Source organism: Salvelinus fontinalis, chromosome 21, assembly GCF_029448725.1.
Source record: "Salvelinus fontinalis isolate EN_2023a chromosome 21, ASM2944872v1, whole genome shotgun sequence".
Taxonomy (NCBI): Eukaryota; Metazoa; Chordata; class Actinopteri; order Salmoniformes; family Salmonidae; genus Salvelinus; species Salvelinus fontinalis.
In genome coordinates, this window is record NC_074685.1 from 22,442,193 (window position 1) to 22,464,880 (window position 22,688).

Genomic DNA, 22,688 nt, shown 5'->3' on the forward strand with positions numbered 1-22,688 from the left:
ATAGCCTCATCACTTCCACTACAGTAGATGGCAGCTAGCCTAGCAACAAGGCCCAAACACACCAGTGCAACCAACCAACCCACTAGACAACAGCTTCATATACTTCCCTGATACCCTCAACCCCATCACAGAACATCTACAAACAAAGTCTTAAACATGTAGCCGTGAATTATTGAAGTGCGCTTAAGTGTGTCCATTTTCTCATATGAGGCCTGATATGACTGTTCTGTGCCAAAACAGCAAATCAAATATACTGAACCAATGTAAACATTTTCATTTACTCTCTAAAGCAAGTCATTTGTGTGGCAGCAATAGACACTCCAAAGATGTTTTATTAGAACCTACTGTAACACCTCCTAATATGAAATATTCAACTAGATAACTACTCTGGAAAGGCAAGATGGGTGAGAGTAAACGTTGGGAAGTCTAAAGCTGCTGGAGACACAGTGGAGAGAGAGAGAAGATGGTCCAAGTCTGACAGCCTAGTGCTTGGCGCGAGCTTCACCCTGCAAACGGTGGTGCTCCCTTAGCCTGCAGTGAGAGAGACAGAGAATGAGTTAATTGACAACAAAACATGTGGTTAACACTCAAGAAGCTTTCTTGAAAATATTCAACTTTTTTGGACACAGTCCTGACAGCGTTAATCTTGATGGATCCAGAGGCGTCACGCGGCTAGTAGTCTCCCTGCACGTCCATACCGGGGAAAAGATTAGGGGTGCAAGATAAGTTAGTGTGTAAGCTTATGTGGTTGGGAAATAGCTCATACAACTGCTCATTCTAAGCTGAACAAGTGATTCAACACCCGTCTAGCCCACAGGAGACGTAGGATGATGAATTACATTATTAACCACAGGAATAATTGTATCATTGATGTTCCACTCGATGTAAAATGTCAAATCGATTTGTCTCAATGCATTTGCTCTTAATGTTTGATTTCAGAGGAAAAAACAATCACAAATACACAGACAAACAGGCACACAAGTCATTTGTAGACAAAATCCCAGTTGTCTATCAACTCCTAAGTAGATTAAATGTAGAGGAAATGGATTTAACCTGATGTTTTTCTGTCTGTAACCACTCTTTTGTAAGCAACTCCTGTGATGTAACCATGGTGCCTGTGAACATCTTCTATTATATAGGCCTCTTGTGGCTTGGTCCTTTCTCCTTCTCTGTGTGTATTTGTAAAGGTGTGAGAGAGAGTGTGTATGTGCTCTATGTAATTACAGTAATTTCTACCTGCAGCGCTGACCCCCTCCCACCCTCTGCTCCTCCTCCACTGGGCCCAAGCTGCTAATCTAAGACCTGCACTCATCCTTCAGAGACACACCGCACTGGAGGAAATCAAAGAACGACAGAATAAATGCGACAGGGAGAGAAAAAAAGAAGATGCCATCATCAACTCTCAAAACAAAGCTCCCTGTCTAACTAACTACCATCTTATGAGTGCCGTCTATGAGACGTTGAACGGCTGTGGAAGATGGTTTCCAGAAGGTGAATACACAGAAAAAACCTGTGGTCTAATTGACTGCCAAACACCTAGCAGGCAACTTTCTGACATTTGTCCTAGATCAATGCAGTGTGTGTATGGTGCCGTACCACTGTATTAATGACATTGTTGAGAAGACGCAGGTAGCCGGCCGCCATGGTCTTACAGTCTAAGCCTGGGGTTGGAGGGTGAAATGATGCATGTGAGTGAGAGCGGGGCAGTTCTTCAGGTGGACTTTGGGCCACAATGGGATCCTTCACAGGACACTCAGCCCATCTGCTACCTCAGAATAGTGCCCCTAAGGACTCCTCTAGTGCAACTCAACACTCAGTCACCCTGACGTCAAGTTCCCCCGAGCCGCACGTCCAACAGGAGTGTGTGCGTGTGAGAGAGAGAGAGACAGAGAGCGAGTTTGTGTGCGTGTGCAAGTGTGTATGAGAGAGAGCGGTCAAGCTCTCAGTTGCACACCTCCCCCTGCTTAACTAGAATGAAACCTGTGCTTTGGCCCTAAAAGCAGAGCTCTAATCTCTATTGGCTGGAAATGCCATTAGCGGTGGCAGGGAGACGGAAGGAGGCATATGGGGGCTTTGCTTTGGTCAGCACTGAGCCAGCCCAGGGGGCATAGAGGGCACGGGGGTCAGGGGCCTGAAATGACTCACTTTTCCACAGCTAAGAGGCCATTGGGGGGGTTGGGGATGAGAGGACCCTCCAGAAATTGAGCTTGACACCCCTGCTCCGCGCTCTGATGTCGTTGTAGCCAGTGTCCATTTATTGTTGGTGTGGGGTCAGTGGAGGATAAGGGCAAGTGACCAGAGCAAACAATGGAGATACTGATTATACTGTACCCATAGCCAGAGATAATGGGCATGCACACAATGCTATAGGTCCTGACCTGACCAGTTCCCTGTTGTAGAGGGATTTGGGCGACTCACGATGTAGACCTGGCCCTTGAAGACAGACAGCTGCACCTTGCCCTCCACACTCTCCTGGGACTTGTCTATGCAGTGCCGGACAAACTCACACTCCGGACTGTACCAGAAACCTGGGGACAACAAGAATAAGATGCTAGATAAAGGGACACTTGATTTCATGAACAGAGGAAAGTAGCCCCCACTCCTCTCCTACCCACTCCAGCTCACAGGGATGTTATGGGCTTCCTTAAGCCCCCATTAGTAGCCTGACTTAAGGGTGCACATATGTGACCCCCCCCCCCCCCCCTCAACCCCATCCTCCTTTCTCCTATCCCTATCTCATGTTAGCACTCCTCCCATCGCTCAAGGTGAGGCTCACACCCCTCCCCAGTCTTGACTTACCCAGGTGATCTGCTCTGTCTGGCTGAGGGACAGCTGGATGAGGGTGGTGATGGGTGGGAGGTTAGAGGGAAATAAGGCCATCTCCACGGGGTGGCTCGCTTGCTTTTCCATGCCCTTCCACCTCACTAGCTATCTCCATCCCAAGAAAAACCTGCTCACCCTTTCTCTTCCCACTGAGTCTGCACTGGGGTGAGTATCATACAGTCAGGACAGGGCTGAGTGGATGGATCCAGCCACAGCTGTCATCCCTGCCCTCTCGCTGTTTTGTTTAGGGAATTCTCTGTACCTTTGGCACATGCAGTGGACCAGACAAGGACCAAGCCGAGACAGTGGTATTTCAAGTTTTAAGACCATAATGAGTTTAATTTATGCCCCCCTTTTGGAGGGAGATAGCTAGCGTCTGTACCTCTGTGGCTCTCCCTGACTTTCTGGTCTCTCTGCCTGGCCAGCTCCCTCCTCCCATGAGGGTTTCATTGCAGTGGCTCAGTAATCAGTCTCCAATGGCTGTGATGCTATTATAGGGATGAAGGCAGGCCAGCCGGGGGACAGGCGGGCTGGGGGATTAGGACACCTGAGCCGGGCGTACAGGCAGCTAGGCCCCAGTCATTCAGTCACAGAGATACACAACACACAACTTCTAGTGACAGTCACTCCTCACCTGTCAATCACCGTGATGACCACTGTGTGAGGTGTTCTGGCACAAAATCGCTGCCGTCTGCCATTCATCACCCATGTCAGGTGGGTACTACACATTGTTATGTATTTTGCATAGTTTTACCTATTTATTATCAATGTAAGGTGATTTGAAAGCAAGGGAAAGTTATATAAGGCTGGATAGAGACTGTTTTTGACCAATGATTTTGTGTGTTCTAGGAGAGAAAATAACCCTGCCCACCCCTCCATATGAAGTGAATCCACCATTGCTGAATGTTCTGTGAGCATTGTTTTAATGTTTGGGGTTTTACTTGCGGTATTCTCCAAATGTACTGTTGTAAAGCATCTCAGAGAACTTGACAGCCAGGCCCTGCTTGATCCTCCTGACCTCGTGAGCATGGTACCGGATGGTGCCTCCTGGGGTCTCATAGATACCTGGGGTAGCACACAAACATACACACAGAACAAGGTGAGGAAGAAAAAGGTGTAGAGACACATTGCCTTTCAAAATAGTAAAGGGTTGCCGGTTCGAATCCCAGTGCTGATGGGAGGGGAGTGAGCCAGCAACCGAAAGGTTGTTGGCATCAATATCTCAGGTGCCACCTACATGTTCCCTTGAGCAAGGCACTTAAACCCCTAAAAACTGCTCATTGTACTGCGGCTGCACTCTGCTTCAGCTTCTCCAACCTAATGTTTGTTTATGTGTACACTCAGGGGCCAGTTTATTAGGTACACCGTTCTAGAAAATGGTTCACTCCTATAGACAGTGAGTCACATGGCCGTGGCTTGCTATATAAAGTAGGCAAACAGGCATCGAGGCATTAAGTTACTGTTCGATTGAACATTAGAACGGGCAAAACGAGTGACCTAAGCATATGCTTGTCGGTGCCAGTTACGTCGGTTCCAGTATCTCAGAAATAGCCGGCCTCCTGGGCTTTTCACGCATGACAGTGTCTAGGGTTTACCAAGAATGGTGCGACAGGCAAGGGCAAACAAAAACATCCAGTCAGAAGCAGTCCTGTGGGCGGAAATGGTTCATTTGATGAGAGGTCGAATGAGAATGACAAGAGTCGTGCATTCTAGCGGGCCACAAACAGGCAAATAATGGCGCAGTACAACAGTGGTGTGCAGAACGGCATCTCGGAACACACAACTCGTCGGTCCTTGTCACAGATGGGCTATTACAGCAGACGACCACACTAGGTTTCACTCTCATCACCTACACTGAACAAAAATATAAAAACGCAAAATGCAATCATTTCAAAGATTTTACAGTCCATATAAGGAAATCAGTCAATTTCAATAAATTGATTAGGCCCTAATCTATGGATTTCACATGACTGGGAATACGGATACCTTTAAAAAAAAAGTAGGGGTGTGGATCAGACACGCATGACCATCTTTTGTCTCATGCAGCGCCACACATCTCCTTCACATAGAGTTAGGCTGTTGATTGTGGCCTTTGGAATGTTGTCCCACTCAATGGCTGTGCGACATTGGCGGAAACTGGAAAACGTTGTCATACACGTCGACCCAGAGCATCCCAAACATGCTCAATGAGTGAAATGTCTGGTGAGTATGCAGGCCATGGAAGAACTGGGACATGTTCAGCTTCCAGGAATTGTGTACAGATCCTTGGGACATGGGGCGGTGCATTATCATGCTGAAACATGAGGTGATGGCGGCGGACAAATGGCACGACAATCTCATCACAGTATCTCTGTGCATTCAAATTGCCATTGATAAAATGCTGTTCAGGTGGCTGGTCTCAGGCGATCCCGCAGGTGAAGAAGACTGATGTGGAGGTCCTGGGATGGCGTGGTTACACGTGGCCCCCAGTTGTTAGGCCGGTTGGACGTACTGCCAAATTCTCTAAAACAACGTTGAAAGCAGTTTATGGTAGAGAAATTAACACCCAATTCTCTGGCAACAACTCTGGTGGACATTCCTGCAGTCACCATGCCAATTCCACACTGCACATTTTAGAGTGGCCTTTTATTGTCCTCAGCACAAGGTGCACCTGTGTAATGATCATGCTGTTTAATCAGCTTCTTGATATGCCAGGTGGATGGATTATCTTGGCAAGGGAGAAATGTTCAGTAACAGGGATGTAAACAAATTTGTGTTTTGTATTTATATATTTTTTCTGTATAGATTGGTGTATCTAATAAACTGGCCACTGAATGTATGCATATCGGGGGGGTGGATAAATAAGCAGAAGACATTTGTATCTCGCGTGAACATATAAAGTATATCTTCCGCTCTATCAGAACTGGGGGGGGGGGCGAATTATCAGAAGAGGGCCATGGCGTTTCCTGTGTCCAAGATAACCTCATCATCCTTCCTTCCAGGACCAACTCAAATCAGACAGCTGTAATAGGCACCAGCCATCTTCACCCTCCTCCATTGTGGCTGGCAGACAGGCCAGCACCACTGTATCTCACCCCAGTCAGAATGAGCCTGTCGTGGGCAAATGACAGGGTAGGAAGCCCCCACCTGCCCAGATCTAGGACCTGGGCTCTCCCTACCCTGCAATTTACCCCTATTGCACTGTTGATGGGGACGGAGGGGGGAGAGGGGGGTGACAAGAAAAATGAAGCAGTCACTCAGCGGTCTGTCTTGAGGTGAATGAGGAGGAGAAGAAGAGAAGGCCAAAAAAAGAGACAGGAGCAGAGGAAAGAAGAGCAGAGTTGATATGTTTCTCTGTTCAAATAATTCCATTCAAGTATGCTAAACCACTGGGACATCTCTGTTTATTCAACTACGGTTTGCATGTATAGACAGCATTATCAGGACAGATTGAAGGATGATATTCCTGTGGTGGAAGCCCTTCATCCTTTTCCAATACTTCAGTCTCTGTGATTTCACATCTGTGGATGGGCACCTTATGTTGAGTGTTGTTAAAATAGTACCTTTCTGTCCTTTACAATTCCTGTCTTAGATGTAGCCTACCTGAAGGTGAGAAGGGGTGGGGAACCCAAACATAATCTGAAAATTGAGAAGCATTTACACAGCACCGTCAGCCCAAAAGAGGACAGCAAACCTGATAATCATCTAAACCTCAAAAGTGGCAATCTGAGCCACGAAGACTGGGTTTTGTGGCGAGCGCAAAGAGGACAAAATAGGGAAATTTCCACTGTTACCATCTGATAAAACAGTTCAAACTGCCCTCTAACCCAATTTACCTCCAGCATCCCAAACTCAGAAGTTAACCTTTAAGTGTTATAATATTATACCTTAGCTAAATCAACTGCGGTTCAATTTAGGCAATCAAAAGGCCAGTGATTTCCAGGCATTAATCTTTTAAACAGTTTCTCTGTCTCTAGACCAAATCTGCTAGAGGGTTAGAGGGGTTAAGACTAAGCATTAACCCAACCTCAGCTGAGCTGGTACATGCCTTTGGGCGTACAGCCCACGCACACACACTTAAATTGCTTCCTTATGCTGTCAAATCAGTCTATTGCGCGCGAGATGGCGCTCTCTAACAAGATGAAAAGTCTTTGAACAAGCAAACACTGGACAGCCAGTGGTCGAGAGCAAAATGTGGTCGAGCGAGCAGAGGATGGTTTCCTTTGAGCGCACAGGCAGCGGGAGCGCGCACATTAAACAAGTTGCAGGTGTGATTGAGTGAGCAGAACAAAATTGCCGCACGCAAACTATTAAATTCGAGAGCAGAGAGAACAGAGATTTTTGTTTTGCAGGGATACTTAATACATGTCAAGACTTAGAAGTGACTGCGCTCTCATGAATACATCCCCACATGGATTTCTCTAGACAACAAAAAAACTAAACTTGCTCTTGCAACTGCAATCTTTAACTATCATTTTATTACAGGTCAAAATTCTAGCCAATGAGCATGGTCGTCATTAGTTAAAACAGCCACAAATTAATCATTATTATGGCTAAACCCAGCCTATTTAAAAAATGTATATTTTTTAAAATCTGATTTTAAACACAACCCTAACAACACTGGTAACATTATGCCTAACCCTAACGTTAAATCAAGACCAAAAAGCTAAATGTAGTATTCTTGATTTATTTATTTTGACCATAAAGCCAATTTTTACTTTGTGGTTGTTCAGGTAAGCGCGAAAGTTGTTCAGTAGAGAACCTAACTATGATTTCAATATTGAAATGCAAGTAGTTGGCTAGTTATTTGGTCTTTTGTTATTAAAGCAGGCTATTGATAGGCAGCCTGTGTTAGCGTCAGGTAGCAGCTTGCTAACATAGTTAACGTTTAACCACATAAATTACTAGTATCTTTGGTTTTTAGTAAGAGGATTGTAGCTTGAGCTATGTTAACGAGGGGTTAGTATGGAAGGAGAAATGTGAAGACCAGCATGACTGGGAGGGAGTGGCAGGGAAGGCCCTCACTGCATCATTTTTTATTTTACCCTTATTTTACCAGGTAAGTTGACTGAGAACACATTCTCATTTACAGCAACGACATGGGGAATAGTTCCAGGGGAGATGCATGAGCCAAGTGTAAGCTGGGTAGGATTAGGTTACCGTGATGGTATGAGGGCCAGATTGGGAATTTAGCCAGGACTCCAGGGTTAACATCCCTACTCTTAGGATAAGTGCCATGGGATCTTTAGGGACCACAGGGAGTCAGGACACCCGTTTAACGTCCCTTCCGAAAGACGGCACCCTACACAAGGCAACGTCCCCAATCACTGCCCTGTGGCATTGGGATGTTTTTTTTAGACCAGAGGAAAGAGTGCTTCCTACTGGCCCTCCATTACCACTTCCAGCAGCATCTGGTCTCCCATCTTTGGACCAGCCCTACTTAGCTTAAGAAGCAAGCCAGCAGTGGTATGCTGCTGGCTATCCTTTGAGATAGTCTATTTGAAATACAGATTTGATTACTTTTACTCTGGCAATTTTTGTGCAGTTACAATAAAAGAGAATGACCTCTAACCATTCGCTCGCTCGCTCTCTGCAGGCCCACTTTCATTATGTGGTGGGGAACACTGGAGTTGGTGGCACCTTAATTGGGGAGAACGGGCTCCTGGTAATGGCTGGAGCGGAATAAGTGGAACGTTATCAAATACATTTAACATGGTTTCCATGTGTTTGATGCCATTACATTCGCGCCATTCCAGCCATTATTATGAGCCGTCCTCCCCTTAGCAGCCTCCATTGGTGGGGAAGTTGTTCTCTGCTTAGCTGACATTGATAGGAGATACAGGAGTCCACTCTGTTCCAATTACATTGGTTCTCCTCTATGCACAGCACTGGTGACTTCCTGCATGTAACCATGACTTCTATCAATCACCCCGGTAACATAATCATTAGTGGTACTGAGAGTTTAATCATTAGTGGTACTTTGACACTGTATAGAGGCATCATTATTAGGAAATTTTTCACAGAGATGACATTTTATTGACTTTGACCAACTGCTGTCTATTTGGTTAGAAAGATGGTTCTATACTGAATTTGTACAAGTAGGTAAGGGATGAAGTGACTCTATAGGAGGATGGCTCTCCACAACAAGGGTTGGGCATGAAATGACAGCAGGCTGTTCAACACTGACGAGTGGTGTGGATTGCTACAGCTCACCTCAGTCCCACAAAGTATGCTATCACTTATTTGGTTAAATTATTATCCATATTTGCCTCATGATAAATGTACTGTTACCTTGAATGCAACACTTGGATGTTAACTTTTCAATTCCAATTGAATGCTATTTTCACCATCGAGAGCATCCTGACTGGTTGCATCACCGCCTGGTGTGGCAACTAGCTTGGCCTCTGACCGCAAAGCACTACAGAGGGTAGTGTGTACGGCCCAGTACATCACTGGGGCCAAGCTTCCTGCCATCCAGGACCTCTATACCAGGCGGTGTCAGAGGAAGGCCCTAAAAATTGCCAAAGACTCCAGCCACCCTAGTCATAGATAGAGTATTTGTATTTCAAGTTTTGCAATATAGGCAACACAGTTTAAAATACCGTTATACAGTCGAATTTAACAGGTGAACAGTTGATATTTTACATTGAAGTAGGCCCTACTGTAATTGCATTTTTTTTGTTTTTTTGCCTGCCTTATACAATGTTTGAGAAGTCACGGGCAGTCCTCTATATTTATGTCGGGGAAGTTGATGCAAATATTTTTATTTATTTAACCATTCTGCAGACATGTCCATGACATTTCGCCATTGTTTTCACTTTCAGAAACTGACAGTCGTTTTCCAGATACTGCATAAATTACTGCTAAAGATTAAAATATCCTGCCAACACAGTAAATAGACCGGTAGCTTATGTAGGCAAGACATAGAAACCCATTAATCTATCGATAAACACAAAATCATTTGATCTTTTGCATGTCGTGGCCAAATGCCAATAGTTCCAAATTATACAGCAAGTAAAGAGCAATTTTGTTATCATAAAAGGTGAATGAGGGAGTTTCAGGTGGAGTTTTGCTTAGTTTTATGACAGGTCTGACATACAAAAATATTGAGATTTATACATTTGGGGCACGCCATACATATGCATGTTTCTGTTATAAATCAGACCTGTCATAAAACTGGGCAAAACTTCACCTGAGGTAATATGTACATGTAGGTAGAGGTAAAGTGACTATGCAAAGATAATAAACAGAGTAACAGCAGCGTAAAAATGGAGGGGGGTCAATGCAAATAGTCCGGGTAGTCATTTGGTTAGCAGTTCAGGAGTCTTATGGCTTGGGGGAAGAAGCTGTTAAGAAGCCTTTTGGACCTAGACTTGGTGCTCCAGTACAGCTTGCCGTGTGGTAGCAGAGAGAACAGTATGACTTGGGTGGTTGGAGTCTTTGGCAATTTTTAGGGCTTTACTCCTTCCTCTGACACCACCTGGTATTGAGGTCCTGGATGGCAGGAAGCTTGGCCCCAGTGAGGCACAGGGCCGTACGAACTACCCTCTGTAGTGCCTTGCGGTCGGAAGCCGAGCAGTTGCCATACCAGACGGTGATGCAACCAGTCAGGATGCTCTTGATGGTGCAGCTGTAGAACTTTGAGTATCTGAGGACCCATGCCAAGTATTTTAATTCTCCTGAGGGGGAATAGGCATTGTCGTCCCCTCTTCACAACTGTCTTGGTGTGTTTGGACCATGACAGTTCGTTGGTGATGTGGACACCAAGGAACTTGAAGCTCTCAACATGCTCCACTACAGCCCTGTCGATGAGAATGGGGGCGTGCTCTGCCCTCCTTTTCCTGTAGTCCACGATCATCTGCTTTTTATTGATCACGTTGAGCGAGAGGTTTTTATCCTGGCACCACACTGCCAGGTCTCTGACATCCTCCCTATAGGCTGTCTCATTGTTGTCAGTGATCAGGCCTACCACTGTTGTGTCGTCGGCAAACTTAATGATGATGTTGGAGTCGTGCTTGGCCATGCAGTCATGGGTGAACATGGAGTACAGGAGGGGACTGAGCACTCACCCCCGAGGAGCCCCAGTGTTGAGGATCAGCGTGGCAGATGTGTTGTTACCTACCCTTACCACGTGGGGGCGGCCCATCAGAAAGGCCAGGATCTAGTTGCAGAGGGAGGTGTTTAGTCCCAGGATCGTTAGCTTAGTGATGAGCTTTGAGTGCACTATGGTGTTGAACACTGAGTTGTACTCAATGAATAGCATGCTCACGTGGGTGTTCCTTTTGTCCAGGTGGGAAAGGGCAGTGTGGAGTGCGATTGAGATTCTGTTGATCTGTTGGGGTGGTGTTGATGTGAGCCATTACCAGCCTTTCAACGCATTTCATGACTACAGAAGTGAGTGCTACCGGTCTGTAGTCATTTAGGCAGGTTACCTTAGTGTTCTTGGGCACAGGGACTATGGTGGTCTGCTTGAAACATGTTGGTATTACAGACTCGGTCGGGGACAGGTGGAAAATGTCAGTGAAGACACTTGCCAGTTGATCAGCGCATGTTCTGAGTACACGTCCTGGTAATCCATCTGGCCCTGCGGCCTCGTGAATGTCGACCTGTTTAAAGGTCTTACTCACATCGGCTCACGGAAGTAATTTAGCCCGTCTGGTAGGCTCGTGTCACTGTGCAGCTCACAGCTGTGCTTCCCTTTGTAGTCCATAATAGTTTGCAAGCCCTGCCACATCCGACAAGCATCGGAGCCGGTGTAGTACGATTCAATCTTAGTCCTGTATTGAAGCTTTGCCTGTTTGATGGTTCGTCGGAGGGCATAGCAGGATTTCTTCTAAGCTTCTGGATTAGAGTCCCGCTCCTTGAAAGCGGTAGCTCTACTCTTTAGCTCAGTGCGGATGTTGCCTGTAATCCATGGCTTTTGGCTGGGGTATGTACGTCCTGTGGGGATGATGTCATCGATGCACTTATTGATGAAGCCAGTGACTGATGTGGTGTACTTCTCAATGCCATTGGAAGAATCCCGGAACATATTCTAGTCTGTGCTAGCTAAACAGTTCTGTAGCTTAGCATTTGTGTCATCTGACCACTTCCGTATTGAGTGAGTCACTGGTACTACCTGCTTTAGTTTTTGCTTGTGAGCAGGAATCAGGAGGATAGAGTTATGGTCAGATTTGCCAAATGGAGGCCGAGGGAGAACTTTGTACGCGTCTCTGTGTGTGGAGTAAAGGTGGTCTAGAGTTTTTTTCTCTGGTTGCACATTTAACATGCTGGTAGAAATGAGGTAAAATGGATTTAAGTTTCACAGTCGGGGGGGTCCCAAGTCACTAGGACCGCCGCCTCTGGATAAGCAATTTCGTATTTGCTTATGGTCTTATACAGCTCGTTGAGTGCGGTCTTAGTGCCAGCAACGGTTTGTGGTTGTAAATAGACAGCTACAAAAAATATAAACACACTATTTACCAAAAGAGGTCTACAACTTATGCGATACTCTACTTCAGGCGAGCAAAACCTCAAGACTTCATTAATATTGGATTTCGTGCACCAGCGTTTAATGACAAAGACACAGACCGCCACCTTGTCTTACTGGAGGCAGTTGTTCTATCTTGCCGATGCACGGAAAACCCCGCCAGCTGTATGTTATCCATGTCGTCGTTCAGCGCGACTCTGTGACACATAAGATATTACAGTTTTTAAGATCCCATTGGTAGGATAGTCTTTTTTTTTTTTGTCTTTAAAAAAAAAAAATTGTATCCCATTTTCTCCCCAATTTTCGTGGTATCCAATCGCTAGTAATTACTACCTTGTCTCATCGCTACAACTCCCGTACGGGCTCGGGAGAGACGAAGGTCGAAAGCCATGTGTCCTCCGAAGCACAACCCAACCAGCCGTACTGCTTCTTAACACAGCGCGCCTCAACCCGGAAGCCAGCCGCACCAATGTGTCGGAGGAAAGACCGTGTACCTGGCCCCCTTGGTTGGCGCGCACTGCGCCTGGCCCGCCACAGGAGTCGCTGGAGCGCGATGAGACAAGGATATCCCTACCGGACAAACCCTCCCTACCCCGGACGACGCTATGCCAATTGTGCGTCGCCCCATGGACCTCCCGGTCGCGGCCGGCTGCGACAGAGCCTGGGCGCGAACCCAGAGACTCTGGTGGCGCAGTTAGCACTGCGATGCAGTGCCCTAGACCACTGCGCCACCCGGGAGTGGTAGGATAGTCTTGATTGGAGCTCATCCAGTTTATTATTCAATGATTGCACGTTGGCTAATAGGACTGATGGTAGAGGCGGGTTACCCACTCGCCGTTGGATTCTTACAAGGCACCCCGACCTACAACCCCTAAATCTCCATCTCTTCTTCATGTGAATGACAGGGATTTGGGCCTTGTCCGGTGTCTGAAGTAAATCCTTCACGTCCGACGCGTTAAAGAAAAAGTCTTTGTTCAGTACGAGGTGAGTAATTGCTGTTCGGATATCCAAAAGTTATTTTTGTTCATAGGAGACGGCAGAAACATTATGTACAAAATAGCGTGAAAAGGGGCCTCCCGGGTGGCGCAGTGGTCTAGGGCACTGCATCGCAGTGCTAGCTGCGCCACCAGAGTCTCTGGGTTCGCGCCCAGGCTCTGTCGCAGCCGGCCGCGACCGGGAGGTCCATGGGGCGACGCATAATTGGGCTAGCGTCGTCCGGATTAGGGAGGGTTTGGCCGGTAGGGATATCCTTGTCTCATTGCGCTCCAGTGACTCCTGTGGCGGGCCAGGCGCAGTGCGCGCTAACCAAGGGGGCCAGGTGCATGGTGTTTCCTCCGACACATTGGTGCGGCTGGCTTCCGGGTTGAGGCGCGCTGTGTTAAAGAAGCAGTGCGGCTTGGTTGGGTTGTGCTTCGGAGGACGCATGGCTTTCGACCTTCGTCTCTCCCGAGCCCGTACGGGAGTTGTAGCGATGAGACAAGATAGTAATTACTAGCGATTGGATACCACGAAAATTGGGGAGAAAAGGGGATAACATTGTTTTTAAATAAAATAAAAAAATAAAAAAATAGCGTGAAAAAACACACAATTGGTTAGGAGCCCGTAAAACAGCAGCCATCTCCTCCAGTGCCATTATTATATTGCTTATGTATGAAGTGTTAGCAGTTGATGTTATTCTTCAATAACCCAGACCACTAACCAAATCAGGGAGAGAAAAAATAGGTTTATTCAAAGAGGACAAATCATGGATGTTATGTTGGGAAGTAGATGGTTCATTCTCCCCTGTCCTCAGTGATTCTCTCCTCCAGTGATTCTCTCCACAGAACAAAGGGACAGGATATAGTTTTATAACCCAAACCTAGCCTGTGGTTGACCAATTAGAATTCCTTCCAATAAAACTGGGTCAATGGCCAAATAACAAGTACCCTATTTCAGGCTCAATGTATAAACAATTTGGACGAATGAGAACTTGCCATGTAGCTTTGAGTCCCGGACAGAAATTCCTCCCATGTCTCTGACCCATTGATCATTAATCCCCTATTACAGAAAAAAACACTATTTCCAATGATCGTTTGTACTCTATTGACTTTTAGTCCTCTGCGTTGTGTATTTATCTTCAAAATATTCTTACAGAAGTTTAAGCTGGGTTTTGCAAGTCATTTGGCGCTTACTGTTCAAGCCGGCTAGGAAGCTAAAAAAGTGGCTCTGAACCGCATCTGTTCGACATCATGCACCCAAGAAAACTCAACCACACAACACAACACTGGCCAAGGGCAAGCATTTGTTAGTCTGTCCATCACTCCAGTGTAATGTTTCCAGACAGGCCACTCTCTATAAACTCGCTCACCACCAGCCTGAAATCCAATCAAATCCAATCCAATTTTTTTTATTCAGCCATTATTCTTTTTGGTCTGCGACAATGATGGTTCTTCTCGCCCAAAGTCAAGGTCTGATAGCAATCTAACCAGTCCGAAAAAACAACAAGATATAGAAATATATTAATTAAACCAGTTAATCATCATAATAAAGTTCTCTACAAATACTCTGTACAACATGGTCTGCCACATTGTGGAGAGGTCAGAGCTCAGACAAGGGTTGACAGGTGTACACATCTTACATACATCATTGAATGATTTGTTGAGAACTGACAACATTCTTGACAACCATTTCCATCCAACACCTTCTTGACCCCACTCCCCAAGACATTCAAATAAAGTACACATTCAGTCTGTCAACTATTCAATCCTTCCAGGCATCTTTTGTGCAAACACTGTGGCTTATTCCCCCAACAAACACAATATGTACTAGTTATTTACCCCCGTCAAACCTCACACTCTTACCATTTCTGTGGAGAAGATAAGCTCTGATCTTTTGTGAAGCCAAGGGGGAGAAAAGTGGGCTTCCCATTTTCCAATTTCTACCTGCCACTCTGCGCCAGAGGCGGAGTGTGTTAGCGAGTCAATTTGCCAGTCCGGTTATTGTTAGGAGTAGAATGGCAGTGCGGCGGCGGCTGGGGCCACTGGAGGAATGAGTGACATGCTGTCTGACATGGGACAGGGCCACAAACATCTTGGCCCCTAAACATGCTGTAGTGACACCGGTAGAATAGCAATAAGGGAGGTTTTTGAGAAGTTTTGTTGATGGAGAGAGGGGAATTAGAAGTCATGCAGAGGAGTGGACGATTGCTAAGATGTAGTGTGTATCTGTGAACGATTGTGTGTCTTTGTGTGAGCGAGCGAGAGCATGCGTGACGGCAAAAAGAGAAATGTGAGGGCTGTCTGCATCTAAGTGAATGCAGGTCAAACTGAGTCTCAGTTTACAGGCAAACCAGAAACACATTTCCTATGAAAGGAAAGCGAGGCACATAATGTTGTTTGTTCATTGTGTCCTCCATGACACTTTTATTCAAGTGAAATAGCAAGTTTCCCCTTTTAGCACTGAGATAAAATGACTGCAATTGCCTGAAAGCACTAGTGTGACAGAAAGCTTTACAAATGGAAATGACATGACTGTTAGCATTTATGGAGTAGGTACTGTATGACTTTGTGCGGGCTTATCTGTGAATGCATTAGGGATGTGCACGGTTATTCGAATGTCCGAAGGGACATTGGTATATGAGTATACCTTTTTGTGAGACGCAAAAAATATAGGCCTATTTTAACACTGAAAAGGCTTTTTCTAAATTTAAATTAAAATATCAAGGATATTCCATGACATTTCACATTTTTTATTTAATAAAACGACAAACTATTCAATGTACTTTTTATGATGTGCGCAGACTTCACGTGTGTAGTTGTTTATGTTGGCCAATCAAAATGGCTCAATGTGTAGATAGTGGAGTGAGAGTTCACTAATGCAATGCAAGATGGAATAACATTACGGAATAAAAAAGTTATCGAAATGAGAAGGCGTAGCCTACAACGAGCAACCAACAGGTAGGCTGTTTTATCTGGATGGGGTTGGGAGAAAGTGCAGCATGTTGCCTCAATTAGCCTAGCTAGCTAGATTCTCTAGGCTACTCCAGTCAAGACAGGCACTGTTATATGGGATGATAAATAACATTGCGGCTGCTACAAGTTAGCTAGTCTTGGCTGTAGCCGAGTTGCCTTGACTAACGTTACTTTAGCTCTCTCTCCCTCTGTGTGCTCAGCTCGCTCCCATCTCAAACATACCTGCCCCTCCGCAGCTGCAGCAGTAGACTGTGAGCATCTCTCTCTGCCTAGGTTATTTATTCAATACACCTTTATTTATCATCATTGCCTTACCTCTGGACTTCATCCCGATTTAAGCAATTCTCCTCGATGTCGATCCTCCCAACTCCATGCCTCCCTCTGAGACCACAATGGAACCATTTGTTAGCAAACTTTCTCACTAAGTACAGTAGTCATTTCTGTATTCTCGCCTGAATGCACCCACACTTCGCTCAAAAGACTGCAATAAGCCAGTAAAGGAATCTCAATCTCATTGTAAATTAAGAGTAAAACAAAGGTAAGAGAAAGTCAGACTCACCCAATCTCATTGAGGTAGGAGAAGATGTCCAGCGGTGTGTTCTTGGACTTGCCCTCCTTGACGTGGGTGACCTTGATGGGAACACCTGTATGGATTGGATTGGAAGTCAGACAGTCAGTCATGGTATCTGCCTGGAGACATAATGCTGTACTACATTGGGCTGGCACAAATATCGTACAACTGACAATTATGTACAATAACCGTGAACTGAAAAGAATAATCGTGTTAGACAGTGCCCTTAGAAAGTATTCACACCCCTTGACTTTCTCCACATTTTGTTGTGTTACAGCCTGAATTTAAAATGGATCAATTTGAGATTTTTTTTGTCACTGGCCTACACACAATATCTCATAATGTCAAAGTGAAATAGTTTTCAACATTTTTACAAATTAATAAAAAATTAAAAGCTGAAATGTCTTGAGTCGATGAGTACAAAGTCACAATCAGTTGCATGGACTCACTCTGTGTACAATAATAGTGTTAACATGATTTTTGAATGACTACCTCATCTCTCTACCCTACACATACAATTATCTGTAAGGTCCCTCAGATGAGAAGTGAATTTCAAACATTGATTCAACCACAAAGACTAGGGAGGATTTCCAATTCCTCGCAAATGGCACTTATTGGTAAAAATGTAAAAAAACAGACATTGAATATCTCTGAGTGAGCATGGTTAAGTTATTAATTACACTTTGGATGTTGAATCAATACACCCATTCATGTGGCAAAGCAATTCACTTTTTGTCCTGAATACGAAGTGTTATGTTTGGGGCAAATCCAAAACAACACATTACTGAGTACCACTCTCCATATTTTCAAGGCTGTATCATGTTATTGGTATTATTTTAATCGTTAAGCACTGAGGAGTTTTTCAGTATAAAAAAGAAACGGAATGGAGCTAAGCAGAGGCAAAATCCTAGAGGAAAACCTGGTTCAGTCTGCTTTCCACCAGACACTGGGAGATTAAGTCAAAGGCCAAATCTACACTGGAGTTGCTTACCAAGAAGACAGTGAATGTTCCTGAGTGGCAGAGTTACAGTTATGACTTAAATCTATGGTAAGACCTGAAAATGGTTGTCTAGCAATGATCAACAACCAAATTTGATAGAGCTTGAAGAATTGTGAAAATATAAAAAATAATTGCACAATCCAGGTGTGGAAAGCTCTGAGAGACTTACCCAGAGAGACTCAAAGCTGTAATATCTGCCAAAGGTGCTTCTACAATGTATTGACTCAGGGGTGTGAATACTTATGTAAATTAGATATTTTTCTACTTAATTTTCAATACATTTGCAAAAATTAAAAAAAAAATGTTTTCACTGACATGTGATATTGATTGCAGATGGTTGAGAAATGTTATCCATTTTAAATTTAGACTAACACAACATGTGGCTTAAGTCAAGGGGTATGAATACTTTCTTAAAGAACTTTAGGAGAAGGGAGATTCAACATTATATTCAAGTAGATAGTTTACCCAATAGCAGTTTTTAGTTTTTACATGAAGTTGGTAATCATTTTACGAGCCGAATGGCAATGGTCAGGAGGAGAAGCTACATTTGCCAAAAGTTTTAAACAGTCAAAATCAGTTGTCACTAAAGCTGTGTTTTATTCATTACTTTATTCATTTATGTTATAAATCATTTTCAAAGAAGCATTTGATGCATTACAAGCTCAAAAATGACAATGATCATTTGCATGACAATTAACCATTACCCCAAATGTCATAAGAACCCTATTACAGTAAGGGAATTCATCTGAACAATACTGTTCTCTGCCAGTTTCAGATCTGATCTTGTCACATTCAGCACTTGGACTCAAAGCTAATTTTGTATTTGGACGTGGGCTGTATTTGGGCTAGAGTTAAACTAGTTTCCAATATATTGCACTTGGATGGATCTGATAGTCAATTTATATGGCCAAAATTTGTCATTACATTTCCATGTACAACTACTTGTTTAATGTTCACTAAAAACAAACCGTGAAGAGACTGATTCCCAGGCACTGAACACAGTTTGAGGGAAATGGTAGAGACCATGAAAAGAAAGAGTGGAAAAGGGGAGATTTGGATGTGGGGGAATGTGGAGGAAGGAGTGAGGTGGGGGGAAGGGTGTTAATGGTAGAATACTCTAATGGGATGTGGTGAGAAGTACTAATAAATTCAAAAGCCCTGGTCTTTTGAAGGCTGTGAATTTGCAGGCGGGCCCTTTCCTAATTGAATTACACACCCTGGCTTTGTGTCACCCATACCTTTTCTACCAATAGCCTCGCACTGCAGAGTGTGTGTGTGTGTGTGTGTGTGTGTGTGTGTGTGTGTGTGTGTGTGTGTGTGTGTGTGTGTGTGTGTGAAACGCATGGGATAATCCCACAACCATTCCTAATGAGCGCGCGCACACACGCCTAGGTACTCGCCAATCAACCCCCATCCCCACCACCAACGTTTTATACAAAGACACTACTAAACCGATATATAAATCATTGTCATTTACTTGCTTATTCATAGTATTCATTATGTTGAAATGAGCAACAGAGAGGCCAAAGGTGGAGGAGGTGCAATCGACTGGGACATGGGCGGGGGAGGTATAGGTGGGGGGGGGGGGGTGTAAAAGAGCTTTGAATACAGACATGGAGGGTAGAGGGAAAAAAAGAAATCTGCTGATAGTCACTCCTCCATCCATCCGGCGCTCATTAGCATTTAGCATGCTTGCAGTTGCCAATCAAGTCCAGGCGAAAAAGCAGCACTCCTGCTTGCCTTTCAATGGGCCCCAATGTAAGCACTGTTGGAATGACACGTAAAGGACTTGACAAAATATTTTTAGACAAGGGCTTTGTCACTCGCCCATTCCCATATCGCGGGAATCCTCGTCCCCTGAGGAAAAATCTGAGCCGTAGAGGGTACACTTATAGTGCTCCGACAAAGCCCCCTGATCCCCCAAATAGTTAATAATTAGATTAAAAGTTCAAATAAATTAAGTGAGGGTGTGAACACTGGAGCTGGGCCCGGCCTCTCGTCCTCCTCTCCTCCATCTCATGGGGTCTATCATTCACTGGGCCTTTCTTTTCCCTGCCTGCCCTTCAGCGCTGAAGTGAACAGTGCAAACAATAGGACAGCAGACACAGTTGTAGGAAAAATTACAGCTTTACATTTTTCCTCTCTCTTTTTCCTTTTCCCCTCTTTCAATGAAAGGAAGAGGGATAAAAAAAAGAGAACTGCTGCTGAAGAAAAAAGTTTAGTAGTGAAAATAATTTTTAATCTGTGAGAAAGCCTGGTGAAAAAAGGCTGGTGGGAGATGAAAAGATGGAGGAGAATGAAATTAAACATTCTTGCGCTGATCTTGTGCTTGAGTAGGAGAAGTAAGCTAGAGCCTTTGTGTGAGCCACTAAAACAGCTTTTGTAATTGTCACTCAATGAGGGAGAGAAAATAACAATGAAAACATATTGCAAATGAGCAAAGGGCCGAGGCGAAACCAGGTTATACGATGACATCACAGTTTCATATTCCCATTACCAGTTTCATTGTTTTCTGAACCTTTTTTCAAAGGAGGATTTTAGTTGTCCATAAATTTTTAGTCCATAAACTTTATCATTGCCTCATTTTTTAAAAACATTTCAGATAAATCTCAAATAAACCACACACACCTTCAGTCGCGTAAAACAGCACCCAGATACAAACGTAAATCACAGTTCATACCTGCACCACCTTTATATATTCCTCTCTGAACTGCTTCGGTGCCATAGTAACATCATACAATTGTCACTGGTCATCACCATAATCAGAGGCTAATGTCCTGCCATGTCCTTTGAAGTCCCAGCTGGCCTCAGTGGACAGTAGCCCTATCTATGCACATTGACACTTGTAACCAGGATCTAGACTAGAGGCACATGTGGTTCTTGCCCCAGGCTGGGATGTGCATCTCTTTTCTGTGACTGTGCAAACATGTGACACTCTCATCTGTTTAGCCCTGTAGTGGTATCCAAATGGGTGTCAGTCGGTTGTATTAGCTGGTTTAATGCTTCTTGACCCTCCATGCCCTCAGGCAGGCTGCTTTAGTTTAGACACAGTCAGTCCCAGAGTGTGGGGCTGGGCTGTCCTAGGTCTGGGCGGTCAGAGTGATAAACACAGCCAGGGAGGGCAGCAAGGGGGCTACAGCAGCCCTGAGGCTATGGTCAGTGGACAGGACGGAAGGACTTAAAGCTGAGTTATTGTCAATCTATGTCTGCAGTGGCCGAACAAGAGAAGCCAGGCTTCCCCCAAAAATTGACCAATCATTTTTTTAAATAATAATAATAATTTATTTAGTCTCTCTGTATTTCGTAATTTTGGCCTCACTCCTATCAAATCGCATTGACAGCATACGTTATTGACAGAAACAACTTGGAATTGTTGCATCTTGTGTTGTCCTCCACTCTCTAGCTAGTTAGCTAGCTAAAATTGTCCCTTTCCTTAATTAGCCTTGGATGGAGATAGGAATTTGGACTTGTGGTTTTACTTAATTATCCGTACTGGTCTATGATTATAATGGCGATTCTGATCCAACCATAAATTCATACGTTGTGCCCCTGGCCTGAGAGGATGGAAGCTCAACATGTAAATACAGTTGAAGTCAGAAGTTTACATACACCTTAGCCAAATACATTTAAACTCAGTTTTTCACAATTCCTGACATTTAATTGTCATAAAAATTACAGTCTTAGGTCAGTTAGGATCACCACTTTATTTTAAGAATATGAAATGTCAGTTTGTTTATCCCATGTGTAACTCTGTGTTGTTGTTTTTGTCGTATTGCTATGCTTTATCTTGGCCAGGTTGCAGTTGTAAATGAGAACTTGTTCTCAACTGGCCTACCTGGTTAAATAAAGGTGAAATAAAAATAAATAAAAATACCGCCCAAGCCTAACGCACAGCTTTTTTAAACTCCATCTCCAGCCATCTGGGTTGTTGGGGACGTCCTCTGGGTTCTTGGTCATCAGCTACAGGTCCGCTGGCACATGGCACTGTAATACACACAAAATAACATTCAGATTTTACTGGGACATTTGATGCTGTTCATATAACTTAGTATGTGACCACGAGAAGATTCAGTTGAGAACATAGCAGACACAGTCAGTCAACTGTGGGACTAAATACACTACATGGCAAAAGTATGTGGACACCTGCTCGTCGAACATCTCATTCCAAAATCATGGGCATTAATATGGAGTTGGTCCCCCCCCTTCTGCTATAAGTCTCCACTCTTCTGGGAAGACTTTCCCCTAGATGTTGGAACATTGCTGCGGGGACTTGCTTCCATTCAGCCACAAGAGCATTAGTGAGGTCATGCAGGCCAGTCAAGTTCTTCCACACAGATCTCGACAAACCATTTCTGTATGGACCTCGCTTTGTGCACGGGGGCATTGTCATGCTGAAACAGGAAAGGGCCTTCCCCAAACTGATGCCACAAGGTTGGAAGCACAGAATCGTATAGAATGTCATTATATAGTGTAGCATTAAGATTTCCCTTCACTGGAACTAAGGGGTCTAGCCTGAACCATGAAAAACCGCCCCAGATCGTTATTCCTTTCCACCAAACCTTACAGTTGGCACTATGCATTTGGGCAGGTAGTGGTCTCCTGGCATACGCCAAACTCAGATTCGTCTGTCGGACTGCTAGATGGTGAAGCGTGATTCATCACTCCAGAGTCCAATTGCTGGGAGTTTTACACCACTCCAGCCGACGCTTGGCATTGCGTATGATGATCTTAGGTTTGTGTGAGGCTGCTCGGTTATGAAAACCCATTTCATGAAGCTCTCGACTAACAGTTCTTGTGCTGACGTTGCTTCCAGAGGCAGTTTGGAACTCGGTAGTGAGTGTTGCAACCGAAGACAGATGATTTTTATGCGCTTCAGCACTCAGCGGTCCCGTTCTG

The 22,688-nt window shown here is 44.6% G+C and overlaps 1 pseudogene; it reads right to left on the reverse strand.

The window, feature by feature from the left end:
- Positions 1-482: 482 nt before the first annotated feature.
- LOC129819125 (argininosuccinate synthase-like) overlaps positions 483-22,688 on the reverse strand; it is a 44,676-nt pseudogene continuing 22,470 nt past the window's right edge.